This window comes from Muscardinus avellanarius, assembly GCF_963383645.1.
Source record: "Muscardinus avellanarius genome assembly, chromosome: 5".
Taxonomy (NCBI): domain Eukaryota; kingdom Metazoa; phylum Chordata; class Mammalia; order Rodentia; family Gliridae; genus Muscardinus; species Muscardinus avellanarius.
Window position 1 is genome coordinate 23306712 of NC_137790.1, and position 19799 is coordinate 23326510.

The following is a 19799-nucleotide window of genomic DNA, read 5'->3' on the forward strand; positions in this document are numbered from 1 at the left end:
TAAATGTTGAAGGCCAAGCACAGTATGAATATATGCCATTTTTAATATGTTCCACATAAAAATAAATAATTTTAAAAAATATTGGAAGCCACCAAAGGCCTAAATTTCAAAGTGTTGACATTGTTGAGAAGTGATGGACACTTTGGGAGGTGGAGCCTAGTGCAATTTCCTTATGTTATTGCTGCATGCCTTCATAGGAAAATGTGGGATCCCAGTGTCTTTCTGATTTTCTTTTTGATAATAAATATTTCCGTAAAAACTCATTTCTACTATCGCATGTTTCAGCTGAGGACAGAAATTGGAAATCTCATGTATGTTCTTTCTTCTTAACTTGTGTGTACAATAAATAACGCTAATGTCACTCCATACCAGCTTAGCTACACATGATCTCAGTAAGGCAGTTTTATACAACATATATATCTTAAGGGTTTTAAAAAGTCTTCATTATGCAATCAAAATATGACCTCATTATATGTACTGAATAATTTCAACTACTGATTACCTTTCTTTGAAGCTATTTTAATAATTAATTTCCAAGGTTTATCTTTCAATTTTAATATTATGTTAATCATAATTTTAAATCTAGTTCACTCAAAATATAGCTTATTCAGTATTAATTTCCTCAAGTAGATTTTTTATATTAGAAAATCTAGTATTCTCACTTTATAAATTTACATGACTTGTTCTATCAAATATATGTCACAAAGTCATATTTTTTGTCCGTAGAAAGTTATGAGGCACCTGTGTGTTTTTGTGTACAGATTTTATCAACCAATGTGATAATAGTGATTAATAAGACCAATTCTGCATTCTAAAGTGATTTAATCTAACATGGAATTCTAGGAAAGTAAATAGAAAATCATAATACTTTTAGTAGACATAACAATGTGGTTGAAAAGAACAAGAAAAAGAACTCCTAGTCTATCTTTGAAGAAGGACAGTAAATATTAAAAATGTCTAAATAGTTATGGTATGAGTATTTTGGATTATATGAGAGCTTTTGTAGTTGATAAATGCAGTCTTTTCTGCATTTTACTGCTACCCAACAATAAGAGTAAACTACCTATTCATTCTCAAACAGAATAATGATGCCTGTAATTAAACTGCTAAGACATATATACTATTTTTCTTTTTTATACTAATTTCTTTTTTTGCAAGTACTAAGACCCATTTCAGTTTTCAAATAGTTGAAATTCCTGCGATATATGTAATTTACCTTATTTATTGAGGCTTTCATTTAAATAAAAGTTTAAGTATTATTTTAGTGTAAACCTACCTTTTTGACTCCTTTTTTATCAAAATATATATTTGAGGTAGTGGGACAGGACCAAAAAAAGATACACAAACCTGTGTTTGTGTTTTTGTATAACTTTAAATCTCACTATGATGTATAGTTACTGTGCATCAATAAAAGTTGTGAATATGTATACACTATAGCACACAGATATACATACATATATGTTTATATAAAACTGTGTGTGTAAACCTTTTAATTGCAAGAATTTTTACTACTCTCTCCCATCTTAAAGTAATTGGGGAAAATATGGGACAATTTGGAAATGCACTCATACATATTATATGTTATAGCTGGTTTCATAATATCTGGCTTCTGGATGGTGGTCAATCTCTTTTTATTTTTTTTTCATTGCAGAAACTCATTAAACAACAAATTTGTTCTTCAGAACATGTATTCTCATTTATATCAGTATTGTCCTTTATTTTTTCATCCTATCTATACTGGAGGAATTTAAGCCTCAAAGATTCCATCAACCTAAGAACTCTAAAAACCTGCAAATATCAGTGTCCTGGGGACAAGTTTCTGAGACATAGCATGGCTTTGGCTTTGTCATTAACACTGGCAAGATTCTTCAATTCCATGGGGGTCATTTGTTACACAGAAGTGCATGTCTAGTTTTCAGACACAGAAATGATTAGAAGATTGAGTTATTTCCTGTATCAACTTCAGTCCTGGCTTTCAATATTTTATCTAGAACTCAGTGGAGGCAACAGGAGCTGAAGGAGATTATCTAACATTCTACTTTGTATATTGGCGATATGCATTTTAAGCTTTGCTTTTTTTGTCTTCTCAGAAGTTCCTTGGACTATCACAAAACATAAAAAACAAAGCTATTTTTTTTTAGTAAAAGTTACAGCTATTCTGAATAGAACCGATCACAATAGCTTTTAGAGTATTAAATAACAACTTGTGGACATTAAACATTTTTTAATGGAGGGGGACTATTCTTGCAGTAAGAGAAGCAAAAGGTGAAGGACATAAAAATAAGTTCTAACTGATATCTTAATGTGCCAATTATTGATGGTTGAATGGCAAATCATCCTATAACTATGAAATAAATAATCCTGACACAGTGTAGCCAGGCCCTTTGCTTCACAGTTTTCTACAAGGCTGTGATCAAATTGCTGGTTCAGTTTCTGTGGTGTCTCCCAAAGTCAGGACTGGAAGAAACCATTTGTAAGCTCTCTTGGTGACCACGGCAGCATTTGGCTTTTTGCACATTGGACGAAGTTCCTCAATCCTTTGTTGGAAGTTGGCCTAGAGTGGTTTGCAGTTCTTCACCATGTGAAACTCTCTCACGAGGCAGTTTGTTTTTCAAAGCTAGCATTTTGAGAAGGTGATCAAGATAAGACATTAGCAATTCAGAAGTCACAATTTTTTATGACCTAACTTAGTGATATCTCCTTAAATTTGCTTCATTCTAATGGTTAGAAGCAAATCATTTCATGTATAAGTTATTACACAAGGCTTTGAATATCTGGAAGCAGGAATCATTGGAAGCTCCTTAGATTCTGACTTGAACACAAGTAGACATGAATTGCTCTTTGAAATATTTAGCCAAAACACATTTTAAAATAAATTCCTTGCCAGGTGTGGTGGCGTGCGCTTTTAATCCCAGCATTTAGGAGGCTGAGATGGGAGGATCACAGTTCAAGGACAGCCTCAGCTACTACTTAGTGAGGCCCTTGGGAATTCAGTAAAACTGTGTTTCAAAATAAAGAATAAAAGGGCTAGGTATATATATATATATATATATATATATATATATATATATATATATATATATATATATATCAGAGATAGAATTCCTCATGGTTCCATTCCCACTACCACACACAAAAAAATTAATTCCTTATGTTGACATCCATGTAGATGTTGAGAGATAGTAAAGCAATTAGTGTCATATCAAAGGCATTAGCATAACATAATTTGAAAGGAGATCTGAAATTTAACTTTTATGTGGATTGAGCAATTTAAAACTAACAACCAATAAACTATTCATACCATGGGAAAATAAAACTGTGATGTAGAAGGAAAAAGATAATTTATGAAATAAGATTTGAAAATATTGGAAGACAGTGACAGGCAGATTCTCTGTAATTATTGTTTTAAGACTGAGGCAAATGAATTATTATTCACTTGAGGACTATTATGAATAATAATTGACTATAAAATCATTTGCATTATAAAAATGAGACCCTCTAAATTCTAAACAATATTAAGAAAAATATAGTAATTGATAAACAAAAAATTTAATTACAACCAGGAGAAAAATAATTTCACGTTGTTTACAATAGAAATTATAAAGGACTAATTTTTAATGTTACAATAATCATATGACATAAGCAATATAGCCCAAAACAATATATTCCAATAATCAATATGCTCCAGAGGCAGTACAGTTGAATAATATCCAAAGTCTAATTGTCCAAGTCATGGTAATACAGTATAGATCAACAAAGGATGCAATCATTATCAGCAGTAGTAAAAGAGAGCATCAACCTAATAGTTAAAGTACTATGAAGGAAAATAGAAAACAGGTAAAAATAGTAGTGTCATCATTATTAGACATATTTGTACAAAGAATAAAAATTTGCATATCTCACTAAAAATGAAGAATTCTTAGAAATGTTTTAATAGTGTTGTCTTGTTTTGTTTTTTCATATCAAGAAATAAAAATAAACTGGGCATGGCGGCCATGCTTATAATTCCAGCATTCCGGAGTCTGAGACCAGATCTTGGTTTGCAGACAGCCTCAGCTACTTAGTGAGGCCCTCTGCAACTCAGTGAGACCCGGTTTTAAAATAAAGAATAAAAAATAGGGCAGGGTGTGTAGCTCGGAGGTCAAATGCCCCTGTGTTCCATCCCCAAACCGCAATAAATAAATACATAAATACATAAATACATAAATACATAAATACATAAATAGGCTGCTTGGTCAATAAGAAAGGACAAGAAATCCAGAACAGTTGAGTAATTAGGGGTTGAAAATCAGAAATAAACCAATGAATGAATCTAACTTATATATGGTACATGTTCTGAGATTATACAAATCATAGATAATTGATTGGAAACTGAGTTTACCAATAAAATGATGGTTGAGTACAATGTCTGAAACATTTATAACATGAATTTGTAAAAACCAGCTTAACTATATCACCTCAAATTTCAGAATTAAAAAGCAGCACATAATCTGTATTAAAATCTAATAGGGGAGCCAGGAGTGGTGGCGAACGCTTGTAATCCCTGCCCTTGGGAGGCTGAGACAGGAGGATCACACAGGTTTGAAGCCAGCCTCAGCTACTCAGTGAGGCTCTCAGCAACTTAGTGAGACCCTGTTTCCAAATAAAATAGAAAATAGGTCTGGGAGTATAGCCTGGAGGTAGAAAGTCCCTGGGTTCCACCCCCAGTACCACACACACACACACACACACACACACACACACACACACAAACACACAATCTGATAGTATCTTACTTATAAATGTAAAATTTTATTCTTTAAATATTTTTAATGCTACACTGTAGTCTCACATCATACTGTAGATCATGTTGGCAATGGCATTCATTCACACAGTACTTGGCTCCTTCCCCCCCTTCCCCATTTCACTCCCTCTTGATACTGAGTGTCCAGGTTAACAATGTGATATTGAAATGTATACACATAGTTCTACTTAGCATTTCCATTAATAAATTTCAGCCTTCTTCCTTGCCTACCTTTACTTCTTGGCTTCCCTGAGATATCTCCTCCATTATCTGAAGTTCCTCTGGTATCCCTGACAATCTCTAGCTTGAGCATATTAGAGAAAATAAATGTCCCTTCTCTTTCTATATTTGGCTAATCGCAACATGTTTTCCAGGTCTTTCCATCTTCATATGAATGACATCATTTTCGTTTTTGTTATTGTTGAATAGAATGTCATTGTGTGTATTTCCCACAAATTTGTAATCCATTCATTTGTTGGACATCTAGGTGGTTCCATATTTTGTTTATTGTGAATTGTGCTACTATGAACATGAGTATGCATATGTTACTGTAGTTCCCTGATTTCACCCCAAGTAGTGCTTTAGCAGGATTGTATGGTGGATTCATTCCCACTTTTCTAAGGAATCTCCATGCTAATCTGCAAAGTAGCCAAACTAGTTTGCATTTTCACCAAAAGTGTAGAAGAGTTCCTATTTTTCTAAATTCTCACCAACATTTGTTATTTTACTTCTTTATGCTTTCCACTCTGATTAGGGTTAGATGGAATCTCAGTGTAGTTTTGATTTGCATCTCCCTGATGGCTAATGATGTTGAACATCTTTTTGGCCATTTGTACCTCTTTTTTAGTAAAGTGTCTATTCAATTTATTTGTCCATTTCTTGATTCAGCTAATTGTTTTGCTAGTGTAAACTCTCTTGAGTGCTTTGTATATTTTGGATATTAGCCCTCAATCAGAGGGATAGCTAGTAAAGATCTTCTCAAATTCTGTAGGCTTTTTCTTTAGGTTCTTGATGGTTTCTTTTGATGAGCAGAAACATTTTAGTTTGATTCTATCCCAATTGTTAGTTCTCGTTTTAATTTTCTACAATTTGTAGGTCTTGTTGAAGAAGCTACTACCTATGCCTGTATGTTGGAGAGTTGAACCTATGCTCTCTTCCAATAGTTTCAAAATCTCTGGTATGATTTTCAAGTCTTTGATCCATCTCAAGTTGTTTCCTGAGCATGGTGAGAGGTAAGGATTTAGTTTAATTTTTCTACAAATGGAAAGCCAGTTCTCCCAGCACCATTTTCTGAAAAGGCTATCTTTACTCCAGTGTATGAATTTGGTCCTTTGTCAAAGATCAATTGACAATAAGTGTGATAGGTTTATTGCTGTATATTTTTCTAGATCTATGAAGAATGATATTGCTATTTTGATAGGAATTGCAGTGAATTTGTAGATCACATTTGACAGAATGGCCACTTTCATGATATTTATTCTGCCTATCCATGAACAAAAGAGATATTTCCATCTTTCAAGGTATTTTTTAATTTATTTTTTTAATGTTTTGTAGTTTTTATTGTTGAGGTTTTTACATCTTTGATTAGGTTTATTTCTAGGTATTTTATTGGTTTTGAGGTTATTGTGAATGAAATTTTAATATTTTTTGCGTATTAATTGTTGACATATAGAAAAGCTACTGATTTCTTTAGGTTAATTTGTATCCAGCAACTTTGCAGAATTGGTTAATCAGCTCCAGTAGTCTCTTGGTTGAGGCTTTTGGGTCTTCTAGAAAAAGAGTCATGCCATCTATAAACAAAGATAATTTAATTATTTTTTATTTTTTATTAGTATACTATAGTTTTACATTATAATGTGGATCATACTGACAATGGCATACATTAAAACAGTACTTTGTACCTCACCTCTCATTTTCCTTCCCCCAAAACCAATGTTGAGTGTCTAGGTTGATCATGCTACATTCACATTTAAACACATATTCAAATGTAGCTCCTCCATTAATCAACCTCAGCCTTCTTCCTCTCCTACCCTTCTTTCAAGCTTTGCTGAGGTTTTCCCTTCATTATTTGTAATCCCTCTGGTATCCCTAATACTCCCTAGTTTGGGCATATTAGAGAAAACATATGTCCCTTCTCTTTCTCTGCTTAGCTGGTCTCACTTAATCTAATGTTCTCCCGGTCTTTCCATCTTATTACAAATGAGATGATTTTGTTCTTCTTCATTGCTGAGTAGAATTCCATTGTTTGTATTCCCTATAATTTTTCAATCCATTCATCTGTTGATGGAGACCTGGGTTGTTTCCATAGTTTGCCTATTGTGAGTTGTGCTACTATGAACATGAGTATGCACACGTTATTGTAGTTCTCTGATTTCAACCCCTTTGGAAAGATACCCAGGAGTGGTATAGCTAGATTATATGGTGGGTCCATTCCCAGTTTTCTAAGGAATTCCCACACTGATCTCCATAGCAGCAGAACCAGTTTGCAATCTCACCAACAGTGTAAAAGAGTTTTTATTTCCCCATACCTTTGCCAGCATTTGTTGTTATTTGACCTCTTTATGCTTTTCACTCTGATTGGGGTAAGATGAAATATCAGTGTAATTTTCATTTGCATCTCTCTAATTGCTAATGATGTTGAACATTTTTTCATGTATCTATTAGACATTTGTATTTCTTCCTTTGTGAAATATCTATTCAATTCAGGTGTCCATTTCTTGATTGTGTTATTTAATTTGCTATTGTAGAGTCTTTTGAGCTTTGTATATTCTGGATATTAGCCCTTTATCAGAGTGGTGGCTGGTAAAGATCTGCTCCCATTCTGTGGGCTTTCTCTTTAGGTTCTTGGTGGTTTCCTTTGATAAGCAGACAATTTTTAGTTCGATGCTATCCCACTTGTTGATTCTTGTTTTAATATTCTATACTTTTGAGGTCTTGTTCAGAAAGTTACTACCTGTGCATGTATGTTGTAGTGTTGAGCCTATGCCCCCCACTAATAACTTCATAGTCTCAGGTCTAATTTCTAAGTCTTTGATCCATCTCAAGTTGATTCCTCTGCATGGTGAAAGGTAAGGATTTAGTTCCATCTGTGTACAAATGGATAGCCAGTTCTCTCAACAAAATTTGTTGAAAAGGCTATCTTTTCTCCACCATATGAGTTTGGCCACTTTGTCAAAGATCAACTGACTCTAAGTGTGTGTATGTGTTTCTGTATCTTCTATTCTGATTCACTCATCAGTATGCTTGTTGTTTTGCAACACCATACTGTTTTAACTACTATTGTTTTATAGTATAATTTGAAGTCAGGGACTCTGGTGCCTCCTGCATGGCTCTTATTGCTGAGAATTGTTTTGGCTATTGTGGGTCTTTTCTTTTTCCATATAAAATTAATGACTGGCTTTTCTAAGTCTATGAAGAATGTCATTGGTATTTAATAGGAATTCCATTGAATATGTAGATCACTTTTGGCAGCATGACCATTTTGATGATATTTATTCTGCCTATCCATTAGCAAGGGAGATATTTCCATTTCCCAAGGTCTTCTTCAATTTATTTCTTTAATGTTTTATAGTTTTCATTGTAGAGGCCTTTTACATCTTTGGTTAAGTTTATTCCTAGGTATTTATTGGTTTTGAGGTTATTGTGAATGGAGTTATTTTATTTCTTTCATTGTGGATTCATTTTTGGCATATAGAAAAACAACTTATTTCTTTAGGTTGATTTTGTATCCTGCAACTTTGCTGAATTGTTTAATCTGCTCTGGTGGTCTTTTGGTTGAGTTCTTTTGGTCTTCTAGACAAAGTATTATATATTTTTATATATGAATTATTTTGATATTCTTCTCTTGTCTTATTGCTGTGGCAAGAGTTTTGAGGACTATTGAAAAGGAGTGGTGATAGTTGGCATCCTTGTCTTCTTCCTGATTTTAGAGAAAATTCTTGCCATTTTTCCTCATTTAATATGATGTTGGCTTTGGGTTTATTATATATTGCCTTAATAATGTTGAAATACATTCCTTCTATTCCAAATTTCTGCAGTGTTTTAACATGAATGGGTGTTAGTTTTGTCAAATGCTTTTTTAGCATCTATTGATATGATCATGTGGTTTTTGTTCTTAGTTCTATTTATGTAGTGAATGACATGTACTGACTTGTTTATTTGAACCAGCCTTGCTTTTCAGGATGAAACTAACTTGATTTTGGTGTACAGTTCTTCTGATATGGTTTTGAATACATATATCTAGCATTTTGTTTATAATTTTTGGATCTATGTTCATCAAAGATATTGGTTTGTAACTTTATTATCTTGAGGTATCTTTATTTAGTTTTGGTATTAATGTGATAACTGGCCTCATAGGAGTTTGGTAGAATTCTATCTCTTCAAACTTTCCAGAACAAGTTGTGATGTGAAGTATTGGAATTATTTATTCTCTGAAGGTTTTGTAGAATTCAGCTGGAAGTCCATCTGGGTCTAGGCTTTTCTTGATTATTGCTGTTTCTATTTCTTTGCATGCTATTCATTGGTTTAGGCTTGCTATGTCCTTTTGGTTCAAATTAGGTAGGTTATAAGTGCTGAGAAATCTATCGATTTATTTCATATTTTCTAGTCTATTAGATTATAAAATTTCAAAATAGTTTCTGATAATACTTTAAATTTCCCTACTGTCTATGGTGATGTCTCCTTTTTCATTTCTGATTTTAATGATTTGAGTTGATTCTCTCTTTTGGTTAGGTTGGCCAGGGGGCTGTCAATCTTATTAATCTTTTTTTCAAAGAACCAGCTTTTTGTTTTGTTGATTCTTTGCATTGTTTTTTTTATTATCTACTTTATTTATTTCTTCTCTAATCTTAATTATTTTCTGACTTCTGCAGGCTTTGTGATTAGACTGTTGTTGTTTTTCTAGGTCCTTGAGATGTGTCATTAGGTTGTTTACTTTATGACTTAACATATTCTCTTCTTCTTATGTGGACATTCAATGCGATAAACTTCCCTCTTAATACTGCCTTCAAAGTACCCCATAGATTTTGGTATATTGTGCCTCTATTTTTAACTCCAGGAATTTCTTTACTTCTCCCCTTATTTCTAATCTTACACACTCATCATTAATAGTGTATATCATTCAATCTCCATGTATTTAAATGTTTTTTATGGTCTTTTTGTTGCTGAATTCTACTTTAGTTTATTGTAATCTCAAAAGATGCAGAAAATTATGTTACAGCTTTTGAATTTGCTGGTGCTTGCTTTGTATCCTAGGATGTGACCTATTTTGGAGAAGGTTCCATGGACTGCAGAGAAGAATGTGTATTCTGTTGTTCCTGGTTGAAATATTCTCTATATATCTATTACATCCATTTGGTTTAGAGTTTTCTTTAGTTCTGAAGAGTCTTTACTCATATTTTGCTTTGAAGATCAATCTAGTGGTGTGAATGATGTATTGAAATCTCAGAATATTATTGTATTAACTACCAAGAACAACAATTGCAGATCAAAGGTAAAACCAACAAAAAAATTGACAATGAAAAAACAATACTGTAAATTTACAAATAAAGGGCCCACTTGACCTCTGCAGGGATACGTTCTGTCTGTTAAAGTCTGTTCACTGTAATAGATTCTGGAGCATGTGTTAATATATCTCATTGCTCAGTAACTTATTTTAAGTTTTTGGAACTACTTTTTGAGTGTCTGTGTGTCTCTCTCATCCCTCACCACTTTGTGCTCAGGTCTCAGGGCAGTGGGTGTCACTGTTAATGGGTTTCGTGTAAGCCCAGGGCTCTGTGTTTACTGGCCCTAGACTCTGTTCCTCTAGCCTTAGGCCTGCATCTCCCTACCTGCATTAGAAAAGAGTATTCAGTTTTTTCTTCGAGAAACCCCCTGTGACCCTGTGTGGGTATGAAGCCTGGGCACTATGGGTCTTTCCTATGTCTCTATGGGTTATAACCTGACCACCTCCAGGGTGAACCACTAAATCTCAGCCCACTGTGGTCCCTGAGACTGCTCTGGATGGTTGTCTGCCCAGTCCTTACAGTCCTGTGAACCTAGTTCTCTAAAGGGCACAGTGTACTGCTGCAGGTACAGGATTCTGGTGAGTATATAGGCTTTTGGATTTTCCCCCCTCTATTCCTGAAGCATGGTGCTAGTCACTTAAGATATTGGATTTCTGCCTCCACTTACTTAATCTCGAGTAATTGGCTTTCTTGCTGGGGATTTCTTGGGGCTGTGTAGCTGGCAGGCATGGCTCAGGCAGGGAGCCTGAGATGATGCATGCCTTCCCACCAGGTCATTCGCATGATCAGTCTCTTTGATATCTCACCTTCTGACCACTGGATTTTATTCCACTTGGTTTCTTTCTTGTGTTTTCATGCATATGTATCTTTGATGCTTTGCTTTTCATTGTATGTCAAGAAGCTGCCTTCTCAGTAGTTTTCCTGGTAGTTACAGCTACTTGAATATATTAGATCTCACCATTGTCATTTTCTTCCCCCAGCCCTCTATAATTCTAAAATATTATGAAATCAATGATCACTTTCCCTATGTATTGATAACTTAAACTCCAAATATTTTTATAAATTTAATAGGCTCTTGGCATAGACTGAATATCTAGATCCTTCCAAAATGTATATGTTGAACTACCAACCTCAAGGTATGGTATTACAAGTTGAGTCCTTCCAGAGTGATTATTTCATAAGGAAGAGAATAAACGGAGACAAATGTCTTTCATTAAGGGAAAATACCCTTTACCTCTGAGCCGTGAATTATTAAAAATACAACTAAATGTTATCCCTGAGAAAAGTTCTAATTTAGCTAAAAGAGCCTTAAATAAATATATTACAAATAGCAGCAAGTGTTGATAGATCTAGCAATAAATAGAGTAGTATTATGTATAAATAACTTTTATTTAAGAGAGATAAAATAAGCCATTACTTTTAAGGGAAATGTGATATATTTTTCAAACTTAAGTTCTTCAAGTGTAAACGAGGATTTATTTGCATCATTAGAAATGCTCATTTCAGTCCTAAAGTCTTCTGTTTTTAAATAATAATAAATCTGAATATCTATGAGGGAAAATAATATGAAGAGGACTGAGGATGGCAACATAAAATGATAGCATAATGGTCATTTACTAATGTTTATACACAAAAGCGAGAATTCTCAGATTTAAAATTATGCCTTCAATTTTCTCCATGATTGCACAAGATTTGCTGGATATATTTGCTGATTGCAATTCACACGAAGGATAGAAAAAAAGAGACACCCTTTCATGTGAGAAATTCAACTCAAATTCTCAAAGTTTTTTCAAGTCCATGTCTTCAAAAACTAAGAAGAAAATCACTAAGACAATTTAAACATCCAGATTCTTTGACTGAATCCAAGATCATGAAATAGATCCCAATAATTCAATAAAAAATATCTATAAGAAGTTTCTCTGGCTCTACTGCTAATATCTGAGTATTTGTGAATAAACTGGCATGAGAATTTGAAAAAATGGCAGTAACTAGTAATTACAAAAGTAACATGTTAATGTTAAACCTGTTTTAATTAATTATATATTTTAGTAGGCCTGCAATGAGTCATCAATTCTACAGCTGGATGATTACTAATTTCAAATTATAAAAGTCTGAATTGATAGCCTTAGAAAGAATGTAGTGGTGATACAGCTACTGAGAAATTTACAGTTTGAGACAGAGTTGCATATCAAAGAATGGTAATATACCTATGGCAGATAAAATGAGAAAATATGTTCCAGTACTTCAATGGGACCAGAAGGAAGCCTCGCTCCTTATAATCTCCACTATAGCAACCTGGTTGAAAACTCTCAATGGCAGTGGAATACCACTGTTAATCTCTGTGTTAGCTTTGGAAGAGGATTAGGCTGTAACATCAGAATTCAGGAAAATGTGTTCAAAGTCAAAGAAGGTGTTCCCAAACACACTTCAATGAACAGATGGATAGGAGGTATCAAACATACAATCAGCCAAGCTGAGAGTACAAAATAAAAACTGAAACTTAAATTTTTTGCTCAGTACACAGCTTAGAGCAGGTCACATGAAAATATTTTATGTAAGTAAATGTGGCTATTTTAAGAGATACAGGTGTATTACAAAAGAATACTAATTGGTTAAAGATAAGATAAACTTTTCTATTTGATCATATTATTGGAGCAGTAGGTTGGATATGGTTTTCTATAGGGTCATTGGTTATTGGGTTTATAATTGTTTTCAATTTCATTTCAAGTAGTGACTGCAAATTCACTAGAATCATTGATGAATCTAAATATAATGACAATTTTGGACATCTTATGTAATGTGAAAATGTACAAGAAATATTCCCAGGCATAATAGTATATGCCAGTAAACCTAGTACTTGAAAGGCTCAGAAAGGAGTATCACAAGTTCGAGACCAGCCTCAGAAAATTAGCAATACTCTCAGCAACATAGCAAGGCCTTGTTTCAGAATAGAAAAAAAAGGGTTCAGAATATAGCTCAGAGGTAGGATGCCATCATTCCATCTTCAGTACAAGAAAGAGGAAGAAAGAAAGAAAGAAAGAAAGAAAGAAAGAAAGAAAGAAAGAAAGAAAGAAAGAAATTAATTTACTTTCAGAATCTGGTGAAACTTTTCATGGATCCTTAGTGAGTATTTCTATGAAAATAGAGTAATTAAATAACAAACATAAATTTCTCCTACTAAAAATTAAGTTTTCAAATCTGGCAAGTTAAAAGGTACTTCATGATGTTTTTTACTGTCAATCATACCAAAGCATTGGGTAGGTTTTTCTCCATATTAGTCATTTAATTTTATCTGTCAAAATGAAAAATATGTGGGTAGTCATTTGAAAGTTCAAGCAAATTTAAATGAATTAAAGGTTCAAATAAGTAATTACTGTCATTGGATAAAAGGTTACTTAGGACTAAACCTGACCACTCCATCTATTTTATAGGCTCCAGTCAAAGTTAGGTGGCTGTATATCATTGCCACTCTTTTAAAAAAGCTGACACAGGCATTAGTATGCTGACATTGAAACTAATTTTGTAAGATATTTTGAATGTAACTAAGCATGAGACCTGAGGTCTAAAGATATCCTACTCCTCTTTAATTCTAAGGACACATTTCTGACAGATTAAGTGCTGTAAATCTCTTGCAGATGCCATCAAGAGAGCCTTCAAATGCCACTCAGTGTCCCTACAATGCTGTCAAGAAAGAAAGATGAATTATGGGTAAACATTAAGGCAAGAAAATTGAATTTTGTCAAATAATTTTGATATAATATGAATTTCATAAAATATTAACCAACATGTTCAATGACAAAATTAATGATAACTGAGGTCAATTTTAAGTTCTAAAGCTTTGACAGCAAAATGTTAAAAACAATAATAATATAACTATATATATGATGAGAAATAAGTAAATTACATTATGTCTAAATAATGACATTAAGTGAATTAAAATAGTCATCGTGCATGTATTACATGCCCACAATAATTTATTTAAAAGTTTAATATCTTCAAATCTGCCCAACTAAAATGCAAGCAAAGTTAAGTCAGAGACAAGTATAAAGTATGAATTCAGATGCAAAGCCAGGTCTAGAGGTCCAGCTGGTCTTCAAGTATTTGTTTTTTTCCAAATAAATATATTTTTTTTATTTATGGAGGTTTATTTTATCAATGTTATTTACTACTTAACCTGATTGTAATCTGTATCAGTTAATCTTCTCTACATCACAATGTACTCTTCCCAGAAAAAAGTAGTAGCTTAAAACAAATGTTTCTTTGGGTAGGTGGTTTATTTGACAAGGGCTGAGTGGTATAGGACAGCTTCAGTCCAGTATCTGCAGCCTCAGCCTGGACTAAAACACTCAGGCAGGCACTCTGGGCAGCTTCATGGATTCTGAAGAACTTTCCTAGGTCTCTTCATACACAAACAAAAGGGCTCCCAAGGAAAAAAAGTGAAAAAGTCTCACTCAGAAAACACTTTTCAAGTCTTGTGCTGCTTTGCTTTTGCTTCCTGTAGCCAAAGCCAGCACATGGCCAATTCTATATGGAACAAAATACACTTAGAATAATAAGTTCCAGTTTCATCTATTTCCATACCAATGGCATACTTTTGTTCTTCTTTATGATTGAGTAGAATTCAATTGTAAATATATCCCATAATTTTGTAATACATTCATCTTTTGATGGACATCTTGGCTGGCTCTATAGTTTGACAATTATGAATTGTGGTGCTATAAACATAGATATGCACACATCACTATGGTAGTCTGGTTTCAATTTTGGGGGGCAAATACCTAAGAGTGGTATCACTAGATCATATGGGAGGTTAATTTACATTATTCTAAGGGACCTCCACCCTGTTTTTCATAGTGGTTGCACTGATTTTCAATTTCAACAACAATGTTTACTTCTCCACATCCTCAGCAGCATTTATCATTGTTTGTACTTTTGATGATTGCCATTAAAATTGGGGTTAGATGAAATCTTAGGGTAGTTTCGATTTGCATCTCTCTGCTAATAATGTTGAACACTTTTTCTTATATTCATTGACCATTTGTATTTCTTCTTTGTGAAGTGTCTATTTAGTTCACTTGCCCATTTTTATTGTGTTATTGGTTTTTGGTAGTGAGTTTCTTGAATTTGTTGTATAGATTAAAAAGATAGAGGACTAATGTATATTAGTCCTCTATCTTGAGGTTCTTGATTGTTTCCTTTACTGTACAGAAGCTCTTAAGTTTAATACAATTCCATGTATTAGTAATTTTTCAAATTTCCTGTGTATTTGGGGTTTTGTTGAGGGAGTTTTTACCCATGCCTATATGTTGGAAGGTTGGTCTTATCCTTTCTTCGTGTAACTTCAAGACTTTGGTCTAATTTTCAGGTCTTTGATACATCTTTAATTGACTATTTTGCAGGGTGATAAATTACAGTTATTTTCCATTTTTCTGAATATGTATAGCCATTTTTGCCAATACCATTTGTTGAAGAGGTGTTCTTTATACAAGTGTAAGTTTTTGCATACTTTATTAAAAATCAATTAGTTATAATTGCATGAATTTGTGAGTTTTATATTCTTCTCCATTGGTCTATGAATTTGTTTTAGTGGCAATACCATGCTATGTTTATTACTATGGCTCTGCAGTATAGTTTGAAGTCAGGCATTGTGAATCCTGCATGATTCTTATGGCTAAAACTAGTTTGGCCATTCTGAGGTCTTTTGTTGTTCCATATTAATTTAAAGACTGATTTTCTAGACCTGTAAAGAATGACCATACTATTTAATAAGAATTGTATTGAATCTGTAGATCAGTTTTGAAAAGAAAGCCATTTTGATGATTTTTTCCTCTTATCCAAAAGCATGTGACATCCTTCTACCTTGTAAGATCTTCAGTTTAGTCTTTCAATGTTTTATAATTTTCATCGTTGAGGTATTTTACCTCCTCAATTAGGCTTATTTCTAAGTATCTTTTTGTTTGAGAGGTTTAAAAATAAATATTTGTGACCAAAAGCAAACAAAATTTTTATTTTTAAAATTTTGTATTCATGTAGTCATAGTGGAGTACAAGATGGTAATGGCGTACATGCACATATCACTCAATTAGCTCTTGCTCAGTTCCCATCCCACTCCTTACCCCCAACTTTTATTTTTAATGAGCCAAATTTTTCAGAAGTGAGCATTTATATATATATAAGAAGTGAGCATTTATATATCTTACTCTTACCCTTCAAGCCTGTTCTGTTGCCATCTTATATACATCTAGCTGATAGCAACATTGTACTTCTAATAATTCAAGAAAAGACTTAGTCCTTTTTTATTCTTGGATTTTTTTTTCCTCTCTAATATCTTTCCAATCCTTCAAGAAATTCTGTGACAGTTACTAAATACAGAAAATAATGTTTGGTCATCACCTCCATTACCAACAAGATGGTCTTTGACACTGTCATCTTCTGTTTTCTTTTTTACAGTGCTCTTCTAATTAGTTCTTGATGTCACTATTATTAACTTGCAGTCAACCCAGTAATCAAAGTAACTCTTAAACAATAGTGAACCAAGAAATATCTTTATATTTCATTTAGAGTAAAAAATAAGTTCTATGATAGCTCAAAAGTCTTTACATAATATGCAGATTATACCATCCTCCATATCTCCGTATTTTTCACTTTAATTACTCTATCCAGGGTTACACAGACATCAAGAGTCTCTCAAACAGGAAGACTCACATTTGCATATGACATCATAAGCCCCCACATTAATTGGTTAATGCTTTTTCTTTTTCAAATTATTCAGACTCCATCTTCCTAATGATAGTTAGGTTGGTCCCATTCAGTTTTTCATAATTATAAGACATAATCTAAATTTATGGTTTTCCAAATATTTATTTAATCTAATATTTTTAAAAATCCTAACCCTAACCCTAACACACATAAAGTATCATGTAATTCATTTATTTGTATTGGGTTTGTTTCACAAGAGAAAGAAAGGGAGTGATCATAATAATCTAGAGGATTATGACATAGTCATATCTTAGAAAAATAACTATTTAAATTAACTGAATAAATCCCAAATAAATGCAAATTTACTTAGTAAAACTCTTTGTATTATGTTTAAAATCATTAGGTTTCAATAGAGTGAACCAAATTCCCATTTATGTCCATAAACTTGAAAACTACATTCAATATTGAGGAAAATCAATATTTTTGATGCTAATCCACTAAGTGAGAACTGATTTTCTGGCATTCCTTGGATCAATAATAAAAACTTACATGCAGTCTCTCTTTGAGACTTTGATACATTATAGTACTAGTGGATTAAAAAAATCAACTTTGATGTTTTTATTGCTCATAGCTTTCATTTTCTAGTTATTAATAAGTAACAGCAACACATTAGGCTATTTCTATTTAACAACTAATTGCTTAATCAACATCTATAAACATTTCTTCTTAGTGCTGACTGTTCAATACCTATTCTATAACATTTTATTTTTCAAAAAAACTAAGAAAATGCTATGTTCATTTTATTTTTATAATGAATGATTTTGAGTGATGTTATAATGATAATTTAGAGTCATTCTCTGTTAAAGAACTAAACATTTCCCTTGATTTCTTGAGAATAAACATGTCTTCTGAATGCATTATAGATTTGAGGTCTTAAAAGCCTTACTGTATTTACTTATTTATTCATTTTATTTTTCACATTACATGGGTAGATATGAAATTTAGTTAATTTTTACTTAGAATTTGCCTGAGTAGCATAAAAATAAATATATTAATAAAATTTCTCTAGAAATTTGAGTATCTGAGTAAAAATTAGTCATAATAATGCTTTCATAATAAGTAAATAACTGACTCTAATACATAGCCTACTTGTTATATCACAACCACTTTTCATTTTTTACATATTATGTTATTAGTCTAATTTTTATTTTTTTAATTTTTATTGGTACATTGCAGTCATACATCTTAAGGTGGTCCAAGAAGCTACAGGCATACATGAACACACCACTAATTTATCCCTTCTCCAATTCCCACCCCATTTTCTCCCCATTCTCTCCTCATGTTTGGCTTAGAGATTGACTTTTATTTGTTTATGAATATATATCATGCCCATTAGAGAATTTTTCTCCTCCCATTATCCTCAGTTAGTTCATTTCATTTACTCATATATGGTTTCTCCTTCATCTAGAGTTCCTTCTATTACCTCTTTTTTTCCTCTAGATTCCACATAGTTAGGGAAAGCATCTGATTTTTTAGTTTTTGTAACTGACTTATGTCACTTAGAATCATATTGTCCAGTTCCATCCATTTCTCTGTAAATGTAATTTTGTTCTTCTTTAAGGCTGAGTAAAATTCCATCGTGTATATACTCCATAGTTTTATACTTCATATGTTGATGAACATCTTGGTTGGTTCCATAGCTTGGCAATTGTGAATTGTGTGGCTCTCAACATAGATATGAATACATTATTTTGGTAGTTTGGTTTTCATTCTTTTTGGTAGATACCCAAAAGTGGCATTGCTGGATTATATGAGAGGTTTTTATAAAATAAAGCTCAGAATCCATCTGGATCTGGGCTTTGATGGTAGAATCTTTATTGCTGTTTCAGTCTCTTTGCTTGCTATTGGTTGGTTCAAATTCTCCATATTATTTTTTTTTGGAGTACAAGATGGTGGAGGCATACATGCATACATTAGCCATTACCCAATTCCTGCCCCATTCCCTCTCCTTCCCTCCTTCTCATGTTTGGCCTAGTGATTAACTTTTTTGTTGTTGTTTTTTGTGGGTCTGGGGATGGATCCCAGTGGCATTTGATCTACAAGCTACATCCCCTGCCCATTTTTTTATTCTTTATATTGAAACAGGGTCTCACTAAGTTGTGGAGGGCCTTATTAAGTAGCTGAGGCTATCTGTGAACCGCGATCCTCTGGTCTTAGCCTCCCAAATGCTGGGATTACAAGCAAGCGCCACCACGCCCAGCAAAGCCTAGTGATTAACTTTGATATGTTTCTTAATGTACATCTTGAACATTAGAGAATTTCCCTCTTCCCCATCCCATCGTACGCTCTTTTCTAGACATATATTGTATAAAGCAAATATGTTAGTTATAATAATATTTTAAACCCCTTTTTGGTCTAATTAAATATCTCCACCTATCAGTATTTGGGAGAGGCAGAGATCTCATCCAATACACCTTGAACTTTTGAAGAAATTGCCCCCAAAGGAGGACTGCTACCACCACTCATGATCGGGAATTCCAGACAACATGCTGTGTGGGAAAAGTGTTTGGGAGAGAACTGAGATGGTGGTAGTAGCAGTGGTAGCCAGTATTTGGGAGAAGCAGATATCTAAGCCAATCCTCCTTGATCTTCTGAAGAAACCTCCCCAAAGGTAGACTGCTATTGCCGCACATTGCGCACATGCTCGGGAATTTGGGACAACATGCTGTGTGAAAAAGGTGCTCAGAAGAGAACCAAGAAGGCGGCAGTGGCCAGTAGCTGGGAGAGGCAGAGTTCCAATTCAATCCACCTTA